The sequence below is a fragment of the Macaca mulatta genome, chromosome 20, assembly GCF_049350105.2.
Source record: "Macaca mulatta isolate MMU2019108-1 chromosome 20, T2T-MMU8v2.0, whole genome shotgun sequence".
In the NCBI taxonomy this organism is placed as follows: domain Eukaryota; kingdom Metazoa; phylum Chordata; class Mammalia; order Primates; family Cercopithecidae; genus Macaca; species Macaca mulatta.
In genome coordinates this window covers 74128543-74152500 of record NC_133425.1, presented here as the reverse complement: position 1 = coordinate 74152500, position 23958 = coordinate 74128543, and the positions used below count along the sequence as shown (strand labels likewise).

Sequence of the window (23958 nt, the reverse complement as noted above, 5' to 3'; positions counted from 1 at the left end):
TTAGGGTTATCATGAGCAAGGTGTTAGGGGCCAAACAGTCATATAAACATTGATAACAAACTCCGGACTCCTAAGCTTATACCTGAGGCGACCCTCCTGAGATGCCCATGGGGGAAAAATATTCCCTTTTCAGGTATCTTGCAATCCTTGTACTTATAAAAAAAAAAAAAAAACAAGAGTCTCATTTTGATGCCTGTCTTTAACACCTAACACTCCAATTTCAGTCACTGCAAATCAGAAGTATCTAACTAGAATTTAATACTACTCTTTTGCTTTGGTTTTCATTTTACGTATGTGTGTATGAATAGATGGATGGATGGATGATTTATTTAGGTTTTCTTTTTTTTTTTTAGACGGGATCTTACTTCAACACCCAGGCCAGAGCACAGTGGCATGATCACGACTCACTGGAGCCTTGGCTACCTGGGTGCAGAGGATCCTCCCACCTCAGCCTCCCAAGTACCTGGGACCACAGGTGTGCCTCTATGCCAAGCTGTTTTATTTTTTGTGAGATGAGGTCTCTGTACATTGTCCAGGTTGGTCTCCAACTCCTGGGCTCAAGGGATCCTCCTGCTTTGGCCTCCCAAAGTGCCGGGATGGCAGGCGTGATCCACTGTGCCTAGCCTAGTTGGTTATTTTATTTACTTATTTATTTTTTGAGATGGAGCCTCACTCTGTCGCCCAGGCTAGAGTGCAGTGGCGTGACCTCAGCTCACTGCAACCTCTGCCTCCCGGGTTCAAGCCATTCTCCAGCCTCAGGCTACCGAGTAGCTGGCACTACAGGCACGCACCACCATACCCAGCTAATTTTTTTTGTATTTTTAGTAGAGATGGGGTTTCACCATGTTGGCCAGGCTGGTCTCGATCTCCTGACCTTGTGATCCACCCACCACGTCCTCCCAAAGTGCTGGGATTACAGGCATGAGCCATCATGCCCGGTTAGTGATTTTTTGAGACAGGGTCTCACTCTGTTGCCTGGGCTGGAGTGCAGTGGTATGACTATAGCTCACTGCAGCCTCAACCTCCTGGGCTCAAGGGATCCTCCCGCCTTGGCCTTCTGAGAAGCTGAGACTATAGACACACACCATCGCACCCAGCTAATTTACTATTTTTTGTAGAAACAGTGATCTCACTATGTTGCCCAGGCTGGCATTATATTTATTTTCATGGATACTTTGTATTTATGGCAAATGATATCACTCTTCTATGTACTCTAGTATTACAGAACCTTATTTATAAATAGCTATACATAAAAAGATAAGTAAATTCGAACATAATTAAAAATGAATGATATAACAGCAGAGCAAATGGGATGAAAAACATGAAAGTTTGGGAAATATGCTTTTACATTATGAAAATGTGAAAACTGTAAAAGAAAAGAGGGGTAAAGGAATAGGTCCTGACAAAGACTAGAAAAGAAAAGATGAGAAGAAAATAAAGAGCCATCCACTTAAGCTCAGTAATGCCGTGACGATAGAATAAATGCCACTTCTTTACTCTTACAAAACACAGCGCTCATTCTCAAGAAAGAAAGAAGTCAAACCTAAGGGAGATAATTCCTAAGCCCTGCCTAAGAGTTACAGAAATAGTAACTTCTACCTGCCAGAGATTCCAAAACCATAAGAAAACAATCCAGACGGGAGTATACAATTTCCACTGCAACCCCAAAAGTTGAATTTGGGCCTCCCTTATTTAAATTAACTCAGGGGGTTGAGTCAAATTTCGTTGAATTCATATATGTTTGCACCTATAGAGGTGGTTAGTTAAGTATACAGGTTTAACTTCTGATAAATCTTAGCTAAGATTATTGATTAGAGCATAGTCCAGTTACCATATCTTCATCAAATCACCCAAAGACTTTGAAGTATAAATCTGCCACTTGTGCTGTTCATGAATTCTGTGGGTCAGGAATTTGAATATGGCACCAAGAGCACAGTCAGCCTCTGCTTCACAGTGTTTAGAAGCTGGAATCATCTGAGGGCTCAGCTGTTCACTTCCTGCCTGATGACTGAAGCTGACTATGACTGGTGGCCTCAATTCCTCTCCATTTGGGCCTCTCAGGTCTTTCTACCTACGCTAGATTGAGCGTCCTCACAGCATGATGGCCAAATTCCGAGGGTAGCATCCCATGACTGAGAGACACAACCAGATGGAAGCCGCATCATCTTTTATGACCTATCTTCAGGAGTCTGCAGCGTCACTTGTACTATATTCTAATTAGTTTTAAGTAAGACAGTAAGGGAGGCCCAAATTCAACTTTTGGGGTTGCAGGTTCACACCTGTAATCCCAGCACATTTGGAGGCCACGGTAGAAGGATCATTTGAGGGCATGAGATTGAGACTAGCCTCACCAACATAGCAAGACCCTTTCTCTACAAAAAGTTTATTATTATTAGTTGCTTTTTTTTTAAATTCGCTGGGCATGGTGGTACATACCTGTTGTCCCAACTACTCAGATGGTTGAGGCAGGAGGATCAATTGGGCCCAGGAGTTCAAGGCTGCAATGAGCTATGAAGGCACCACTGCACTCCAGCTTGGGCTATAAAGCAAGACCCTGTCTCTAAAAAAATAAAAAATAAAAAAATAGGCACTGGGGAGTGATATTAGACTTTAGTTTTTGTTGCATGTTGTAAAACAACTGCAGAGTGGATTCATGGCAGGGAACTACTGCCCAGTCTGCACCCTGGCCTCATCTCCCTCTTCTGACGGCCTTTCCACTCGATAATGATCATGGCGGTGCTTGATCATATACATGAGTTCTTGAATGCAAAGCTGAAGTTCTTCATGCCATCTATTCTGAATTTCAAGGTACTGATCTTCACAACCGAAAAAGTCCAAATAAACGAGGAGGAAGGTAAGAAAGGGACAGATGAGAAGGAATGAAAGGAAAAAGAAATTAACAAAGGGAAAAACGAAAGAACAGAGGCTTATATTCCTTTTCTTTGTAACAAGTCTATGTTGAAACACTGAAGATACAAAGGAATCAGTGCTAGAAAGATTTCCCAAGGAGTTGTAGTATTAGTGTGCATCTTTGAAGTCAGGCAATCTATAAAAAGGTACAGAAATCGTTGAGGCTCCATCTGAAAAAGCAGAGGAATTGGCAGCTTCATGTGAGCCTGCCTCTGTACTGTACATTCTTACCTCAGGTCTAACCTTGGACACATCACACTTCCATGTCAAATATCAGGTCCTATCTTTAATACAGATAATCAAATGTTAGCCACGGTCTCAGCTGCCCAAAAAGGGTTAGGACTCCCATGGCTTACACAGCCCAGTTACACCAGATTCACTCAAAAAACAAAAGCAAGCAATTTCCCACCCATGACACCAAATAAAGTCAACATTTTCTTAACTTAACACCAAACATAATGTGTTGGGTAATATGGTAACATCAATGTCAGCTGCTCTGCAGTTGATTTGATACTGCAAGTTGAGTTACTTTGTGAATTATAATAATTTGTTATACTGGGGGAACAAAGAAAGTGATCTGAAATTTTAAATCACCACTCAGTTTCTGCATCTCCTGTGGCTGCTAAGTTGCCAAGATTCCTGGTGGTTCCCTAACGGAAATGACTCTCCACATTCCAAGTGATAAGCCACAAGAGAAAATTACGTTACTTTTTTTTCCTAAAAGATTTATTTCTCCTGATGCTGGGTTGGTGGTTTATACCTGTAATCCCAGCACTTTGGGAGGATAAGCAGGGAGGATCACTTGATCCCAGGAGTTCGAGACCAGCCTGGGCAACATGGCAAGACCTTGTCTCTACTAAAAAAAAAAAAAAAAAAAAAAAATTGCCCAGCATGGTGGCATGTGCCTGTGGTCCCCAGCTACTTAGGAGGCTGGGGTGGGTGGATCATTTGAGCCCAGGGGGTTGAGGCTGCAGTGAGCCGAGATGGTGCCCTTGCACTCCAGCGTGAACAAGACTCTGTCTCAAAAAAACAAACAAACAGACAAACAAAAGATGTATTTCTCCGGGACTCACGTGAATGATGAGTCCTAGGAAACATCTTAGTTATAGAGCTAGTGTGCCTGGTACATCTCAGCACGTGGCTTATAAGAAAATGCTGGAAGGAAGGAAAGGGGAAGAAAAGGAAGGAGGCAGAGAGGGAAGGAAGGAAGGAAGGAGGAAAAAAGGATGGGAGGATAAAATCGAGGTACTAAGCTTGTTCATAAGATCATCCTGACATAGGCACTTTTTGGAAAGCAACTTGACCATAGGTAACCAGAGCTTTAAAATAAAATAGAACAAAACTTTATATTCTTGCCCAAGTAGTTTCATTCCCTAAAGCTAAGGAATCCTTAAGCATTTATAGTAAGGAGTAAAATGCCACCACCGCCATGTAGACAACTAAAAGATGGATATATCAAGGACACTATGTTATTTATCATATGAAACAACTGGAAGTAACACAAGCATGATGTCGCACGGTGGCAGGTTCGAGGGATGAGGAAACTATGAGCTTGGATTGCTCTGGATCTGGCATCACACTGTGTCTCTTTACATTCATAGTCTTGTTTAAACCTAAATAGACTCCTCTGGGTTTGGGATCACAGTGGTTTCACTATCAGGGAGGAAGCACTGCACAGCAGACTCAGGCATCTAAACTGTAGGTTCAAATCCTGTTTCTGACCCTTAGCAGCTGAGGGACTTAGAGCAAAGCCCATTTGCGTTAGTTTGCTATGTCTGCTGTAACAAATTACCACAAACTGGGTGGCGACACACTACAGAAGCTTGTTCTTGTCCAGTTCCGGAAGCCAGAAATCCCAAATGAAGGAGTTAGCAGTACTGTGTTTCCTCCAGAGGCCCTGGAAGAGATCTTGCTGTGTCTCTTCCAGCACCTGAGGGCTCCAGACATATCTGAGCTTGTGGCTGCATAACGTCACCCTCTGCCTTTATCTTTGCATGGCCTCCTCCTCTTCTGTCTTTCTCAAATCTCCGTCTGACCTTCTCCCATAAGGATGCTTGCGTTCTACAAACGTACTTTTTCCAAGGAAGGGCATATCCATAGGTTACAGGACTTAGGATACGCATATATATATGTATATGTATATATGTGTGTGTGTGTATATATATATATATTTTGAGGCAGGGTCTTGCTCTGCATTCCCAGGCTGGAATGCAGTGGTGCAATCATAGCTCACTACAGCCTCAATCTCCCAGGCTTAAGCAATCCTCCCACCTCAGCTTCCTAAGCAGCTGGGACAACAGGCATGCACCACCATGTCTGACTAATTTTTTATTTTCTGTAGGGACAGAGTTTCACCATGTTGGCCAGGCTGGTCTCGAATTCCTGAGCTCAAGCAATCCACCTGTCTCAGCCTCTCAAAATGTTGGGATTGCAGGCATGAGCCACTGCACCCAGCAGGATATCTTTAGGGATATCTCTGGTGAGGTGGGATATCTTTAGGTGGATGACCCTACAATCCACTACACTCTGGCTAAAGCCAATGCTTCTCACATAGGAAATAAAGTCCATCATAATCCTCTACCTCTCCACACAGTTGGAATGACTAAATTAGGTGACCTATGCATAGTTTGTTATTCTTGTGACCTCCATGTAACAAGGAGGAAACTGGAATACAAGGTTTAAGTGACATACCGAAGGTCCCACAGCATATTAGCAGCTGAGTGTAGACAAGGACACAATGACACTTAACTATCTTTACAAAGAAGATTGTTTTCCCCCTTGGAATCATAGGATGTGAAAACTGGAAAAGGCTGTACAGACCGTGTAGACCTGTGGTTGTCAAAGTGCAGTCAAGGGACCCTCAGGGCTGTCTCTGAGACCCTTCCAGAAGCTCTGTGAGGTCAAAGCTCTTTTCTTCAGAATGCTAAGGTGTCACTTGACTTCTTACTTGTATTCTTTCACAACAAGACAGTGGAGTTTTTCAGAGGCCACATGACGTGTGATATCACAAGAGACTGAATGCAGGAACAGAAGTGAGAATCGGGCTGTCTTCTAGGAGGCCAAGCATTGGAACAGAAATGTAGCACAACGCCACTTTTGTCTTTGTTTGAAAGTATGGTTAAATTTCATAAAAATGTTATTCATGGCCAGGCGTGGTGGCTCATGCCTATCATCCTAGCACTTTGGGAGGCCAAGCGGGGAGCATCACTTGAGCTCAGGAGTTCAGTTTGAGACCAGCCTGGGCAACACAGTGGGACCCCATCTCTACACAAAATACAAAAATCAACTAGGTGTAGTGGCATGTGTCTGTAGTCCCAATTACTCAGGAGGCTGAGGCAGGAGAATGACTTGAACCCAGGAGGCTGAGGCTGCAGTGAGCTGTGACTGGGCCACTGCACTCCAGCTTGTGTGACAGAGTGAGATTCTTTCTCAAACAAAAAAAAAAAAAGGAAGGGAGGGAGGGAAGGAGGGAGTTATCTACGTTAACATGTAATAGGTTTCTTATTTTTAAATGAATTAATAAAGAATTTGATTATTTCTATTTTAATTTTTAGTATGATAAATATCAGTAAAAATGACCCAGATAAACAAATGCTCTTTTGGGTCCTGGATAATTACTAAAAGTTTAGAGTCCCTACACCAAAATATCCAAGGAGCACTGATATAGAGCAAGGCAGGCACACAGGTAGGACACACCTTCCCATTCCCTGTCTCACCACCAGGGAGACAACGGGCTGACCTTTCCCATGGAGTCCAGTCCCAAGTCCAAAGTCCTCCCTACACAGCACTACTATTAACCTTTCTGTTGTTATTGAAAGAAGCTTGACTTAAGCCAAAAAGAAGAATTTTAGGGAAAGGTATGAAAGAGTTCACAGAATCAAAGGGAATATTTCATGAACTAGAGCAGCAGTGCCAGGGCTCCCAGAGACTGGAACTCAGGACCCAGACCCAGCGTCCCTCCTTTCTCTCTCATCTCTGCTTTCACTGGGACTGGCTGTGGGCTGGGCAACATGTACCCTGGCGGTTCTGGGGTGACGTCTTCACATCACCAAGACCGGAGTACAATGGCAAAGGCATGCTGATGGGGAGCCTCACTTGGTTTGTTTTGTTTTGACGTGGAGTCTTGCTCTGCCGCCCAGGCTGGATCTCAGCTCACTGCAACCTCTGCCTCCCGGGTTGAAGTGATTCTCCTGCTCAGCCTCCTGAGCCGCTGGGATTACATGCATGTGTCACCAAACCCAGCTAATTTTTGTATTTCTAATAGAGACGGGGTTTTACCATGTTGGCCAGGCTGGTCTCAAACTCCTGACCTCAAGTGATCTGCCCACCTTGGCCTCCCAAAGTGCTGGGATTATAGGTGTGAGCCACCGCGCCCCACTAGGCCTCATTTTTTATATTCCATAGATGCAATCTGCATGGTCTGCCAGTGGCACTGGGACTGGCGATGCCACGTGCTGGAGTAAAGCAGCTTACACTATGGAAGATGTAGAGGGCTGCTCTTAGGAGAAGGGAAAAGCACACTGGGATGACCAAAAACACAAAAGCTCAGCACTGTGTGCAGACAGTCCTAACAGGTCAGAGCCAGCCACGGAAATGATACCCAGTGGCCATTTCAACTCCCAACCCACCTTCCCCCAACTCCCACTCTACAGATGAAGAAACTGAGAGTCCACTATTTCCACAGAGTTATTCTGGACTCTACCTCCTCACTGCCCCATGCCACTCCTACCAGAGGGAAATTCAACCACAGCATGCCCTGGCAAAAAACACAACCTAGGGCTTTATTTGCTCAAATAAATTGTTTAGCTGGCTCCCTTCCTCCATTAATTTACCTACCATCCCATGGCGGAACAAAAATCACTACTGTGTGTCGAATTAAGATAGGCTGGGTGCAGTGGTTCACGCCTGTAATCTTAACATTTTGGGAGGCTGAGGCAGGAGAATCCCTTGAGGCGAGGAGTTTGAAACCAGCCTGGCCAACACAGGGAGACACCCCCCGCCCCATCTCCACAAATAATTTAAAAACTAGCCAGGTGTGGTAGTGCATACCTGTGGTCCCACCTACCTGGGAGGCTGAGGTGGAAGGATCACTTGACCCCAGGGGGTTAAGCCTGCAGTGAACCATGATCGTGCCACTGCACCCCAGCCTGGGTGACAGAGCAAGACTGTGTCTCCAAAAAAAGAAAGAGAGAGAGAGAGAGAGAGAGAAAGACAGAGAAAAAGAGAGAGAGACAGAAAGAGAAAGAGAGAGAGAGAGAGAGAGAGAAAGAGAGAAAGAGAGAGAGCGAGAGAGAGAGAGGAGGGAGGGGAAAGGAGGAGTAAAAGAAAGAAAGAAGAAAGAAGGAGAAGGAGAAGAAGGAGGAGGAGAAGGAGAAGGAGGAAGAGAAGAAGAAAGAAAAGAAAAGAAGGGAAGAGGAAAGAAAAGGAAAGGAGAAAGGACAAGGAAAGGAGAAAAAAGAAAAGAAAAGGAATAGAGACAGAGAGACACAGTGTGAATGACATACAGTGACAAAGGCAGATTGGAGTGCAGCACCTACAAGCCAAGGAACACCAAGCACTGCCTGCAATGCCAGAAGCTGAGACAAAGGCACGGATCAGATCATCCTGGAGCCTTCAGACAGAGCATGGATCTGCCGACACCTTGATTTTGGACTTCTCACTTTCAGAACTGTGAGACCATACATTCCTGTTGTTTTAAGCCATCACCCCTAAGAAACCAATTTTATTAGTTTGTTTTCACGCTGCTGATAAAGACATACCCAACTATGGGAGGCTGAGGCGGGCAGATCACCTGAGGTCAGGAGTTTGAGACCAGCTTGACCAACAGGGTGAAACCCTGTTTATACTAAAAATACAAAATTAGCTGGGCGTGGTGGCACATGCCTGTAATCCCAGCTACTTGGGAGGCTGAGGTAAGAGAATTGCTTAAATCTGGGAGGTGGAGGTTGCAGCGAGCTGAGATTGTGCCACTGCACTCCGGCCTAGACAACAAGAGTGAAATTCCGTCTCAAAAAAAAAAAAAAAAAAGAAAGAAAAAAGAAAAAAGGAAAAAAAAAGACATACCTGAGACCGGGTAATTTATGAAGAAAAAGAAGTTGAATGGACTCACAATTTCACATGGCTGGGGAGGCCTCACAATCATGGTGGAAAGGGAAAGGCATGTCTTACATGGCAGTAGGCAAGAGAAAATGATAGCCAAGTAAAAGGGGTTTCCTCCTGATAAAACCATCAGATCTCATGAGACTCATTCACTACTACAAGAACAGTATGGGGGAAACTGCCCCCCATGATTCAATATTCTCCCACCCGGTCCCTCCCACAACGTATGGGAATTATGGGAGCTACAATTCAATATAAGATTTGGGTGGGGACAGAGCCAAAACATATCACCAATAAAGTGCATTAATGCAACAAGCACCTGTAAAAATACCTACTATGTACCTGGAATCACAACTAGGTGCTCAGCCTCCAGAGATGCAAGGAAAAACAAAGCAATACAATTACCCTTGAGGAACTCTTAGAGATAAGAATCAGATGGAGCTATGTCTGAAAAACTCCACACACAAAAAACACTTCATCAAATCATCAAATCACTGCTCCCCAGAAAATGTCTCCTTGAGAGTTCAGGAGATGGTTAATATTTATTCAGAGCTTACAGAGTGTGAGCTTCAATCTCAAGGGTGATGAGATGATTTTGATGTAAACTGAGAGAGAACTGCATGGAAATGCTTTCCCAGCTCTGGATTTTTGTCAATGCACTAGAGGACTTCACATAACTGGGTCCATGTCCCCAAATTCCGCTCCTAAATAATGTAAGGACTGTAAATAATGGACTGTAATAATGTCGATAAAGAACTAAAATATTATCAGTAACTGTAAACATTTATTATAATGATGATGCAATATGCTCAGAGCCGGGGGTGCAATGTGCTAAAAACCATTTACCTTATCTTCTTCTGGAATAAGGAAAAGCATGAATGAAGGAAAAAAATTATTTTAGGAGTTGTTGCTAAAAGTTACATCAATGAAAACTCTCTCTGTTTTACGCAAGTTAATCTCAGAGATAATGAATCCAACTACTACATTTTACCAAATGGGGCTTTTTCATTGCTGGTAACCAGAGGCCCCAGAAGACTGCTCAACCAGTGACAGGTACTCACTATAGTTTAATTATAGGTTATAAATGAAGGGGTGAGATCTGAACCAGCATGTGGCAAAGACTGGCTAAACAGTCACTACTCCCATTTTCCTCCTCATCCTGCACATCCTGAATTTTTGCCAAGGGAAAGAGGCTGGATCTGAGGTATGCTGCTTCCAGTTCTGGCCCAGAAAACATGTACTACATGTATCCTCTCCCTCTGCATCCTCTCCTGCTCCTGCTGAGCCTCAATCAGAGGGTACCATGGAGGCCACGGGGGGATGGATGGTGAAACCACTGGGCAGGTGAAGTCTAGGTCCTGAAAGAACCCAAACTAGACTGTCTTTGGGGCTATAAACAAAGCCTCATTTTTTACAGATTAAATGTGAAATCACTGAAATTTGGGGGTTATCTGTTACATCAACTGCTCAGTCTGAGTGATACAAGAACAAGAAGCAAGTTCCATTTGTGACCTTGGCAGAGGTGGGAACGCAATAAACAACTGTCAGGAGCGCACCCAGAGAGCACCCCAATGGCCAAATTAGCAGAAAGGTTTTTCTGACATTACAGGATGTTCTCAAAATCCCTGAGAGGTAGAAAAGAAGGGTGGGAATCAAGGTAGAAGTAGTGTGGGGGTTGGGGATGGGGAAGCATGAAAAGAAGATGAGGCTGGAAGGAAACATGCAGATAAGAACAAGGAAGCAGACTTCTACTGTGGCTTCGGTTCACTTATAATAATAGCCTGGCACCATCAGGATATCTTGTGGTCACTCCGCCTTCTCCTGCCTCACTTCTCATAGGGGAAGGCTCTTTAGGAAAAGCCATGTTGACAAACACTGACTCCAAAGGCAAGTGACCATGCTTCATCATGCTGGGACTTTTCAAAAGCTTCCCAGTTGATTCTAATATGTTGCAGTGGCATAAACTTACAATATAAAGAAGAAAATAAATGTTCTGTAGCTGCTAAGGAAGCCTGACAATCAGAGGGAAATGTTCTATTAGTGAATACCAGTAGCAGGCCAGCAGTTGACTGGATGGTCTTTCAGTTTTACTGAACAAGCCTTAACCTAGTTTAATCCCAGTACTCATCATTCCTGGCTTCCTCACATCATTTTCCTTTTTGAGACAGAATCTTGCTCTGTCACGCAGGTTGGAGTGCCTCAGTGTGATCACGGCTCACTGCAGCCTCAAATTCCTGGGCTGGAGCAATCTTCCTGCCTCAGCCTCCCGAATAGGTGGGACTACGGGCGTGAGCCACCGCACCTGGCTAATTTTTATACTTTTTGCAGATATAAGGTTTTCACTATGTTGTCTAGGCTGATCTCAAACTCCTGGGCTCAAGCAATCCTCCTGCCCTGGCCTCCTAAAGTGCTGAGATTACAGGCATGAGCCACCACACCCAGCACTTCACATGATCTTCTATTCCTTTATTTAGAGGGAAAAAACAAAGCAATCAAACTGTAGTTCCTTTAAATCACGCTCCAGTTACATCCCTCTTCTACTCTTGTTAGTCTTTCCAATATACCTACCAGGGGATAAGCCCACATAGTCATCAGACATATACTGCAGCTACTGGAGAGGCAGAAAAACTCCTCGCTTTGTACTCTTACTGAAGTCCACGAAATAAAATACAGTCATCATCACAACAGATGCCACTACTTACTGGATGCTTCCTATGTGACAGGAACTATGCCAAGTACTTGATAACTGCTGTTTATTTCATACAGTCACTTTTCAGCTATTTTCTCCATCATTTAATCTTCAAACACTCCCATGAGTTAGATACTATGATCTCCATTTTACAGATGAGAAAACTGAGACCAAGAGCCTTGAGTAAAGTTGCCCAGAGTCACATCAGACAACTAGTACGTGCTAGAGCTAGGACTGAACCCCAAGTCCATCTGACCCCGGAGTCAGTGGCCATAACTACTACAGGAGCTGTGGTCATTGTGCCTTGGTATCCTCTACTGAATAGACAGGGACTGAGTCATGTGCTGGTCATTTCCTTGGTCTCCTTTGGGACTGGAATGTCATAATCATGTCCTTAATCAAGGCATGTAAAGCAAAACATAATACAGTCAAAGTCTTAGCTTTTTGATTTAAAAACAAGTATTAATATTCAAATACCACCTTCTAGGGAAAAAGAAAGTGCCTGGATGCTAATTTAATACTTTACATACAAGGCTCCTTAACGGGCAAAAAGGAGCAAAGGAAAGTCACATTTACACAGTCGGGTTTCCTGAGACTGTGACGTTATCGACAATTCCAGCTCCTATGCACGTGTGCATTTGCTCTACTTGCCTATTCATTTGGACAAAACGTTGGGCCTCTTTATTTGTAGGAAAGGAAGTTGGGGGGTGTCTTTGGAGCACCTGCTGTGTGCCTAGCCCTCTGTATATAATCTCTCATTTCATTCGATCCCTAGAGAAACTCTGTGAGGATCTATTGGTCACTCAATATTTCCCAGAGGCTCAGGGAGGTCAATTTATTTCTCTAAGGTCACACAGCCAGTGATGGAGGAATCAGATTTCAAAGCACATGTCCTACTTTATAAAAAATATTTCTAACACAAGTGGTTCAGGCTGCCCTAGACTTACCACTGATGACTTCTAAAGAAGAGAAAATACTCTGGTTCCTCCCAGCCCCCGCCCTGCCACCACCAATAGAGTTTCTGTCTGATGGCTGAACACTTTAGAGAACAGTTTGTCTGACAGCTGAATACTCTCCAGCCGGCAATATCTTCATACGATAATAATAACTGTTGTCACTACACAGATTTTTAAACACAGACCTAAAAATTAAACAGTAAATGTAAATGATATTATGATATCTTTAAAGCCTGAAGAAGAAAAGGGGGAAATAGAATAATGGAAAGAAATTGTTCATCACCTTCATCATGAAAAACTACTTTTTTTCTTAGACATGGGGCATATAAATTAAAGATACTGTAGAAAGCATAATGGCCTATAATATATTTACGGCACTTGCCAATTGTGGGACATATCCCATGTGGTACCCAAATCATGAAGAACACTTTATGGAGCTTCTGGGCTAAGATATTTGTATAAATATATATCTACAAGTGATCACCAATAAACGATCTCAATCTTATAGACTAATAAGATGCAGGAGTTGGCAACAGTAAATTCACCAGTTGAAAGGCAATCCTCTGGGCACTGTCCTGATTAGCGCCGCCTTGGCTCTCCTGCTGATGGAGAAGAGCTCTTGGTTTTGTCTTGAGGATGGGGGAGAAAGTTTTGGTTAGGACCAAATTATTTTTAATCCATCTTTGTGGCTCCTGTTTAAACAGCTGCTTATTCTCTCCCCAAGAAATTATCTAATGTGCTTTTGGAGGAAGCCACTTGGGCACTGCTTGTGTAACAGAGTTTGAGAATAACCCTAAATTCTAGAAGAGACAAGCAGAGACTTGTGGAAATTCATAGTGTAAACCAAGCTTTCAGAACCATAAAACTTGGGTGTTTTCTGTTATATAGTCAGAACCTCATATTCAATTCAAGGGTCAAGAATTTGAAACACTGGCAGGTTTCCTAGGACAAATATGGTGGTGTGAAATCCTAAACATCTGGATCTCCCAAAGACACATTATAATATAAAATCCAGAGAGACAGTAACTGGTTCCTAAGGATTTTTCCAGAAGAAAAGTGGAAAGAAAGAAAATTAAAAGTGGAAAGAAAGAAATTTCTCCAGAAGAAAATTAAAAAAAAAAAGAAGAAGAAAGAAAAAATATAACATTGCAAATTGCGAATTTCAAAATATAAAATGATGCGTAAGTTTTCAGATTTCGTGTTAACAGATATGACCATCGGCAAACAAAATTTCTTGTGAGAAGAAAGAAAAATAATTTAGAAAGATCTATATACCTGTCATGTTCAGATGATTAAGATTCCCTTGTTTCCCACACACACACATAATCTTCAAGTCTATCAGACAAATCACAGTGGGCCTTAAGTCTTACTGGTGGAGTCTAAAAGAAGCACATCAATTTTCAAACACTAACCATTTAAAATTAGGACAAGAAGGAATATTGTCAGGAAGACCAAGAAGCAAGAGTGAGGCATTTCAACTTGCAGAATAACAATACGATTAAATTGAAATCGTTGTTTTCTGAACACAGTCATTTTATAAAATGTACAGTAACGCTTTTATATGTAAATTATCTAAACTGAAAAAAACCTTTCACTTTAAATTGAATTGAGACTAGCTTAGAGTAGAACACTGCTGAAAACGTGCTTAAAATGAATAAAACTGCAAAGGGAAACAAAAAATATTCTGCAGAAAAATACTGCCAATAAATGCCAGGTTTTCTTTCTTTCCCTTCATTTATCTGTTTGTTTTGTTTTTGACTGGTGTTTCTTATAATAAGAGAAAAGATAATACCCCCGGTTACAAATTCATTCTTAACTTAATGCAGCTTAAAGCTAAGTGATATTTTCCATTTGGTAAATTACAAATGTAACTAATATACTTCAGAGGAACTAAGTATATATGAAAATTCATAAACCAGTATAAGATAGAGCAATCTAACTTGCCTGACTAACTTATTCAAAATGCTTGTCCAAAGCACTGAGGGGTCTCTTTCCTTTTAAAATAATATTAAAATCCCCTTCTCCTTCTTAATTAACAATACACACATCTCCCATTTATTGGCATTTCATGTAGACACTCCTCCTTCGAGGGCCGTCATACTGTTTCTTGACTTTTTCAGTGCACATGCGACTGTCCACCTGACACTGTGCATTCCTTTAAGGCAAACTTCTGATTTTTGTTCCTTCTTGGATCCCGTATCACCCGATAGAAGATTTAGCAAATGGTGGTCTCACAGGAGGAAGGAGCGGGGAAGGTTAATGGGGCTTTCACAGGGAAGTCTCCCCAGAAGAACCGTTCAGCCATGGTCACCCATTTTGTGTGGCAGGCCGTGTGCCAGGCTGTGTGCCAAACACATCACCTGCACTGACTATCCGAGTGGTCAGGTTGAGGCAAGAAGACGGGCTTTGGGAGGAAAGTGATCACCACAATCACACAGATGATACATGATGGGCTTAGATTTGAAACCAGGTGTGCCTCATGGGAGGCTCATAGTCTTCATCAATACCCTTTAGCTCCACTGGAAATAAGTTCTGCTTGTCGGTTCACTCACCTAAACCCCCTGCTACCCAGAGTGCCTAGTATCTCACAGACTCAAAAAAATGTGAATGAGTGATTAGTGCAGATTATTTCAAAAGAGCCCCAGATGCCATTTTTCTTTAGGTCATGAGTCAGCTCCATCCACTCCTCCCCCATTCTTCACCTTTACCTCCTCAGTCATATCCATGCCTTTCTTCATGTCTCCTCCATAGGAACCAACAGAATAATTCCTGGCATATATTAGTGTCTCAATAAACATGTGTCACCTAAATGAATACTTCCTTTAAAAAAAAATCCTTCAGAAACACCGGAAGTCTCCTAAGCTAGCTATATAGTGTCTCACTATGTTGCCCAGGCTGGAGTGCTGTGGTATGATCATAGCTCAGTGCAGCCTCAAAATCCTGGGCTCAAGGGATCCTCCCACGTCAGCCTCCAGAGTACCTGGGATTACAGGCATGGACCACCCGTGCTGGACTCAGTGTACTAATTTTTTAAAAGACAAATTTTTCTGACTGGCAAATTCATTTTTGTTAAACATCATGTTTTCTACTCACATGTGGGAAACAGAACCCTCCTATTCAGTGATAAAGCTTGGCTCCAACTCTGAAGTGAGCAAAAAAGCATTAAATTCATTTAACTCCAAATACTGTAAAAACCCAAAGATAACTTCTGAGCTAGTCGTTTTTTGAAATTTTTTTGGCACCACAATAATTCTTTTATGATGGTATCCAGTGAGAATCCCTCATGGAATTTTCTCTTAACATGGAAATGCATATGGCCTCTGTGGTACAACAGCTGTGTAACTACATAATTGTTTACAAATGTGCAAAATAAGTACCCAAACCAATAAAAAATAATAACTTGGGCATCCATAAAAAAGAGATACTATAAACATGCAATGGCCCATACTTTCTCTATAAATAACCGTTGAGGCAAAAATACAACCACCAAAACCCCTTATTTGAAATCCCCTTCCATAAAGCAAATAACGTTTGCAGTCTGGCAGGCTAACACCATTGTGCTTTCCCAAGCAAAAATGCTTTTTTATTAACATTTATCATTTAGGCGCCATTAAAGTAACTGCAGTAAAAGTGAATCCATTTACAATAAGACACTTGTGGTAGGTCCACTATGTTGTGAATAGGTTTCAAAGCAGGACACAGCTCCTTCCTCATCACCAAAGAGGTGGGAAAGACAGAGGGAAATATAAATAGGAGGAAGGAGAAAAATCAGAGGGGATCCTTCTAAATACGTTCCCACCTACCATCCATCCTAATCCTCGATTAGATCCATCAGAGTCCAACCCAAAGGAAGCCGGCATTGGAGTATCAAAGAAGCAATGAGGTCTTGCCCTTCAGTGCCTCTTCCTGGAAAACCCCTCTTCCCTTCCATTCTGCCTCCTCCGTGTGTCTGGGGAAACTCCTATTCATTTATCAAAACCCAACTCAAGTTATCTCTTCCACCAGGAAACCTTCCTTGTCCACCATCAAAGACAGCAAATCACACTCTTCACAGCAGACCCTTCTATTCTATCAATTCATATACTTAATACACATTTGTTGACCATCTACCAAAAGCCAAGCACCACTGTTGAAAAGGCGCTAAAGCCACAGCAGTGAACAAGATAAAGAGCTCAGTCTATAAGTCAATGAATATATACAGTGTAATATTAAGGAGGATTGTATTTCATTATTTCAATTACATTATTCCAAGTTCCACACTTATTGTAATTATAATGCCATCTCTCCCAGTAGACTCTTAACTACTGGATCTGTATATTCACAAGGTTTTCCAATTTAGCAATGCTTAATGAATTGATTTAAGTTTAATTTAAAAAACACATTTACTCTTGGTATAGTCTATGTCGACCACTAAGCCTCGGCAGACAGACTAGATTTACACAGAGCACCTCTGTCCTCAGGGAGCTTACAGCCATCTCTGGGAATAATCGCTGTTAACATCATGTGACGAAGTCATTTACCCTTTTACACTTTTCAGAGAAGACATTACTTTCTGTGGTCCTCACGGACAACTATAGGAGGTGTTATTAGCCCCATTTTACAAATGAGAACATCAAGGCATTCCTTATCCCCTGATCTTGGGAAAAGGAGCAAGATAAATCCTTTTGACACTGAAAGTAAGAGAATAAACATGAGGCCAGTGAGATCAGGTAAAGCAAACCTGACTGTCTGAAGCTGCACAAGCAGTGGTTGTATTGGGAGTGTAAGCTCAGGCTATGGACCAAGACGATGCTGGGCCACGTTTCCCTGGGACTGTAAGGAAGGTCCTGCAATTTGAAGAGACACGCTCTTTTTTCTGTTCCACACCTCTAAGAAAATCTCTCTGGAGGCGGTCCCATGATTCTCCTTGGGTGTGGTGTTACCCAAGGAGCAGCATAGAGAGAGGAGGGTTATCCAGAACCTATAGAGATGAGGGTCATCACAGAACCACATGCACTTGCTGTCAGGAGCTGGGAAGACATTGGCATGGAGTACGCACAGGTGACATGGGCACCCAACAGTGGGGGCCTCCCCTAACATAAGCAGTGCATCAGCTTCCTCTGCCAAGCAACACTCATCTTGAAGGGCAGGCGGGAGTTAGCAGGAGCATTCATCCCTAGGGCTGCTGCAGAAAGCTACCGCACACTGGGTGGCTTAGAACAGCAATGTACTGTTTTGCAGTTGTGGAGGCCAGAAGTCTGAAATCAAGGTGTCAGCAGGGCCACACTCCTTCCAAAGACTCGAAGGGAGGATGCTTCCTGCCTTCATGAGATTCTGGTAGCCCTAGACATTCCTCCGTTCATGACAGCACAATTCCAATCTCTGCCTCTGCCTCTACATGGTGCTCTGTTTTGCTTCACATCATCTTCCCTCTATTGCTCTGTCTCTCTCTCTCTGTGCCCAAAGTTCCCCTTTATGTGCATATTGGATTAGGGCCTGACTTAAGGACCTCATTTCAATGTCACTGTCCGATTTTTTTTTCTTTTCCTTTCCTTTAAACATTCCTCTCCATGATAATGATTATCAGAATGCATCATCCCTGGGACCACCATAATTTCTTTCTCAAACCTCTGTAATACCTCTGGTGGTGGACATTTTGCTTGGAGCCCCTATCGGCCCTTCCCAGGGCTCTACCTCTGACAGGCTTCCGTAGTATCCCAGCATACCTTGCAGCTCAGGGGTCATGTGATACAGCCCATGCCAAATAGACATATGCAGAAGTGAACTGATAGATTCTAGAAAAGCTTTTGCTTTTCCTGATAAAACAGTCAGACCCGGCTGGGCACGGTGCCTCGTGCCTATAATCCCAGCACTTTGGGAGGCCAAGGTGGGTGGATCACCTGAAGTCAGGAGTTTGAGACCAGCCTGGCCAACATAGTGAAATCTTTTCTCTATTAAAAATACAAAAAGCCGGGTATTTTTTTGTATTTGTGTGTGTGTATGTGTGTGTGTTTTGATTACAGGCATGTGCCTGTAATCCCAGCTACTCAGCTGAGGTAGGAGAATCGCTTGAACCCAGGAGGTGGAGGTTGCAATGAGTCGAGATCACACCACTGCACTCCAGCCTGGATGACAGAGTGGGGCTTTATCTTAGAAAATAAAAACAAAAAACGGCCGGCGGGGGCAGAGTAGGGGGCGTGGGTCAGACCCAGCTGGTAACAATTCCTTCCCCTCTTTCCACACGGAACCTGAGTGGGATGTATGGTGGTGTGGTGGCCATCCAAGACCCCAGAAGAATGAATGACCTAGAGAAACACAAAGCTGTGGATGCACAACTTTGACAAATGTGCAGCTGTTGAGCCGGCTGGACCAGTGACAGCAACTGCCTCCCTCTCAGCTTCTTATTAAGCAAGAAAAGACAAAGCTCTGTCTGTTCAAGTTAGTTTTACTTGTGTTTTCTTTAACCTGCAACTGAACTCCTTTCTCACTGATAAATCTTCTAACTGATCTCTGTGTTTCCAATCCTAATTCATCACAATCCATTCTCTGTTTTTTTCCTTTGTTTTTCTTAATAGACGTGGGGTCTCACTATGTTGCCCCATTTGGTCTCAAATTTCTGGGCTCAAGCAATCATCCCACCTTGACCTCTCAAAGTGCTGGGATTATAGGCATGAGCCACCACACCCAGGCCATGGCAATCCATTCTCTACCCAGCAGTTATGGTGTTGTCCTGAGCCGCATCTTATTATATCACAATCACGCCATCTATCATTTTGAATATATGTCATTTCATGTATCACATCACATCATTCCATATCATATCAATCCCTCTCTGGCTTAAAACTGCCCAGTGGTTCCTCACTGCAGCTAGAATCTCAAGTCCTCATCATGGTTTACAAGGCTCCATGTGATTGGACCCAAGCACACCTCTCAGCCTTCACCTTGAATCTTCCCTTCATTTACTCTGTCCAAGTTCCACTGGACTTTAGTGTCTCAAACATGCCACACTGCTTCTTACTACCAGAGGTCTCAATTACCATTTCCTCTGCCTGGGACACTCCGCTTCCACACCTTTGAGTAACTGACTTTTTGTCATTCTTCGTGTCATACCTAGAATAGTGTCTTGAATATAGAGGGCTGTCAGGACATGATATGGTGTGTCTGTGTCCTCACCCAAATGTCATCTTGAATTGTGGGTCCCATCATCCCCACGTATCATGGGAGGGATCCAGTGGGAGGTAACTGAATCATGAGAGCAGGTCTTTTCTACACTGTTCTTGTGATAGTGAATAAGTCTCACAAGATCGGATGGTTTTATAAAGGGCAGTTCCCCTGCAAAAGCTCTCTTGCCTGCCACTATGTAAGATGCCCTTTTCCTTCTCCTTTGCCTTCCACCATGATTGTGTGCCCTCCCTAGCCATGTGCGACTGTGAGTCCATTAAACTTTTTTCCTTTATAAATTACCCGATCTCAGGTATGTCTTTATTAGCAGTGTGACCACAGACTAATACAGGACATATATGTTGAAGAAATGACAGTACATCTAACACTTCCTGAGCACTGTAATGTGAGACGGACTCATTCTAGAAGGGGCTTCACCAGAGAGCTTTGAGTTCATCAGTCTCTTAAAGTCATCATTTTGTCTTCTTTTCCCCAGTTCCCTTTCCTTCCCCTGAAATACAGTCTCATGGAAACAGAACTAGAGTACGCACAAGCCCTCGTAGTTGGAGACAGAACCAGAACCACAGAAGGTTTCCTGTTCCCCAACGCCAGGCTTTGGGTGTTTCTGTTTTATCACCCCAACTCATATTCAAATCAGGACCCTAGCTGAAGTATGTGTTTCCCCAGAGAAAGAGACTGTATTATCTGTGGGGGCTGCCGTAAGAAAACTCAGCAGATCTAGGCGGCTTAAACAACAGAAATTGATTTTCTCACAGTTCTGGAGGCTGCACGTCCAAGGCCAAGGTGTCAGCAGGTTTGGTTTCTCTGGAGGCCCCTTGCCTCGGCTTACAGACAGCCACCTCCTCGCTGTGGCTTTTGCCACTGTGGTCTTTCCTCCATGCATATGCATTCCTGGCGTCACTTTGTGCATCCAAATTTCCTCTTCTTATAAGGACCCAAATTAAACTGAATTAGGGACCATCTGAGCAGCCTCATTTTAACTTAACTACCCTTTAAAAGGTTGTATCTCCAAATAGAGTAACATTATGAGGTACTATGGATTAGGGCTTCATCATATGAATTTTAGGGACACATAATTCAGCTCCTAACAGATACCAAATAATAACAGCCTCAAGACAGAGCTTTGCTGGCCCAGTTACCAGGAACTACTTGTCTATTCCAGCTCACACCATGCCCTGTCTAGAAGTTTTGGGGTGTGCTACCAGTATTTTTTTTTTTTTTTGAGACGGAGTCTTGCTCTGTCACCCAGGCTGGAGTGCAGCAGCACGATCTCCACTCACTGCAAGCTACGCCTCCCAGGCTCACGCCATTCTACTGCCTCAGCCTTCCATGTAGCTGAGACTACAGGCACCTGCCACCACGCCCGGCAATTTTTTTTTTTTTTTGTATTTTTAGTAGAGATGGGGTTTCACAGTGTTAGCCAGGATGGTCTCAATCTCCTGACCTCGTGATCCGCCTGTCTCGGCCTCCCAAAGTGCTGGGATTACAGGCGTGAGCCACCGCATCCGGCTTTTTTTCTTTTTCTTTTTCTTTTTTTTTAATGTTCAAATACTTTTTAATGAGCAGCATTCCCAATGTCCGCATAAAACATGTCCTGTGGTTCTACCATCATTGACTTAATGAGAATTACTTTCTAAACACCTTCTGGGGAGTTAGTCCAACCAATCTAAGGGGATCCTACAATGCCAGGACAGTAGGGAACGGAAGGAGAAAATCACAGCTGCCAACTCTGCCAAGACATTATTGAATTTATTATATGCCCTGGTGAAACTGTCTTTGCAAAAATGATAACTGAGGAAATTATGACAGTGAAAGAGATCAGACCTAACTGACAACATCTTGCTTCTAACCTTTAAGCTGTCCCTTTTCATCCCTGGCATGCTCACCTAAATTTTTAAATTAGTTGTAGAGATGAGGCTCTCCCTATGTTATCCTGGCTGGTCTTGAACTCCTGGGCTCAAGCAATTCTCCTGCCTCGGCCTCCCAAAGTGCTGGGATTACAGGCATGAGCCACCACACTAGGCCTGATACTAGCAATTACTAACTGCTATTCTTGGCAGCCTGCCTCTTGAGACCTCTGAGTAATATTTTATTATGAAAAATTTTCAACATATGCCAAAACATTAAACCTAATTAAATGAACCCACAGTCAGTCAACAATAATTTAATATCAACATTTTCCAATCTTGTATTATTTACTAGTTCGACAGATTTTTTCCATATTATTTGAAAGCAAGTCTTAGTCATCATATCATCTTACTTGTAGATTTTTCGATATCGATCTCTAACATAAACTCAATTAAAAAGATCATACTTTAAAAAATGAAGGCTACTTTCTTAATATTATCTATTACCTACTCCATATTCAAACTTCCCTGTTTGTCTCAGAAAAATGTCTTTGATAGTAGGTTCCTTTAAATCCAAATCAAAATGAGTGTCATACAGTCCATTTGGTACTAAGTGTCTCAAGTCTCTTTTAATCAAAATAACTTTTTGTTGCTGTTGAGATAGAGTCTCACTCTGTTGCTAGGTTGGAGTGCAGTGGCGCATTCTCGGCTCACTGCAACCTCTACCTCCCGGGTTCAAGCGATTCTCCTGTTTCAGCCTCCTAAGTAACTAGGCCTACAGGCACGCACCACTATGCCTGGCTAATTTTTGTATTTTTAGTACAGACAGGGTTTCACCAGGTTGGCCAGGATGGTCTCGATCTCTTGACCTCATGATCCGCCCGCCTCGGCCTCCCAAAGTGCTGGGACTACAGGTGTGAGCCACCACGCCCGGCCGATGCATATAACATTTTGTCTACGGCCATGCCACCATGAATGAGCCTATCCCATATAACATTTTGAAGTCAACTGAACACTGGCTTACTGCTCAGAGCATTTTCTCACTCAAGACATCACAAAGGATATAGGAATGGATATAAGACATCGATAATGGATATCAGATATAGGAGCCCAAGAGCTCAGGCGCCCTATCATTGGGAGGATGTTCAGGCTTCTTTGCCGAGCTAACACAGATTATGGACGATTTAATGTACAAGACGGAAGCTGCAGAAAGAGATGCTCTTTCCTTTTCCAAGAGAGCTTTGTTCTGAATTTGGATTAATTTAGATGGCGCGTGCACTGAGGGAATTTGTAAGATGTGTTTACGGAATAATTGTGATCAATACTCGTGCGTTGACAGTGGGAGAGTGTGTGCAGGAGGCTTTGAGAAGGCTCCCGTGTGCTCACTCTTTAACACTGATCAATACTCATAGTCAAACACTAACATGGGAATTGGAGGGAACATTTATATTCAAACTGTGCTGCGTCCCCTTATGGAAGGTTCTTTCATTTGGTCTGTTTGTCTCAAATACATTTATCAGACGATATTGTATAGAAATGGCACTATAAAAACACATTTTTAAGTGTTAAGGTTTATCATTCCGTCATCTGTTCACACTTTAATCACCACAATCTTTGGGGCTGGTCTTTCAAACGATTATTCTAGAACAGCTGTAGGCTCTAAAACTGATAGTCTTCTTAGTTGATGGATTCGCACACAAAAAAAATGTTAAATATTCAACAAGGCTCTGAGTGGCTGCAGCCATCTAGTCTTCAAATTCCCTCCAAAGCATATACAGTGGCCAGATAGGAGCATCATGTTCCTATTTTTTGAAGAATTATTCAGCCAGGCTGTTGCCGAATAAACCACAGAAATGGTCAATGTCTTCAAAAGGGAAAGTGATTTTTTTTAACATATATATATACACATCCACATCACTTTGAACATTTCAAACAACTTCCATGATGCACAATTAGAGGCTTCCAGATATATCTGCTTCCCTATTATAAAAAGGCCAGACTAGCAAGAACAGAGAGGACACACAGAAGGACTCACCTAATTTAGCCAGCTGGTTTTAAAGAAATGCCTTTTAGGTAATGTCTCTTTATAACTTACACCCTCCACTTTCTAAGATGCCTGTTGGGTGTTCATTAGGTCCTGAAATCTGGCCTGTAAGTTATTTGTGGTCAAGATGACAATAAATAAACAAGCACAAAACAAAATGTGAAAAGAAAGGAGAAATAAATACTAAGGTCCCTTAGGCTTTGGCACGGAGGCTCACACCTGTAATCCCAGCACTTTGGGAGGCCCAGGGTG

At 42.9% G+C, this 23958-nt stretch overlaps 1 protein-coding gene and 2 long non-coding RNA genes across 4 annotated transcripts in view; all 3 read right to left on the bottom strand.

Moving 5' to 3' along the window:
* Positions 1–8956, bottom strand: part of LOC144338239 (uncharacterized) — a 29778-nt gene extending 20822 nt beyond the window's left edge. Inside the window, exon 1 of the long non-coding RNA XR_013412207.1 lies at positions 8790–8956. This is a non-coding gene — a long non-coding RNA (uncharacterized LOC144338239). The remainder of the gene's footprint in view (positions 1–8789) is intronic.
* WWOX (WW domain containing oxidoreductase) overlaps positions 1–23958 on the bottom strand; it is a 1123672-nt gene that overhangs the window by 477086 nt on the left and 622628 nt on the right. The window lies entirely within an intron of this gene.
* The window catches only part of LOC144338237 (uncharacterized), a 156759-nt gene that overhangs the window by 70289 nt on the left and 62512 nt on the right, over positions 1–23958 (bottom strand). The window lies entirely within an intron of this gene.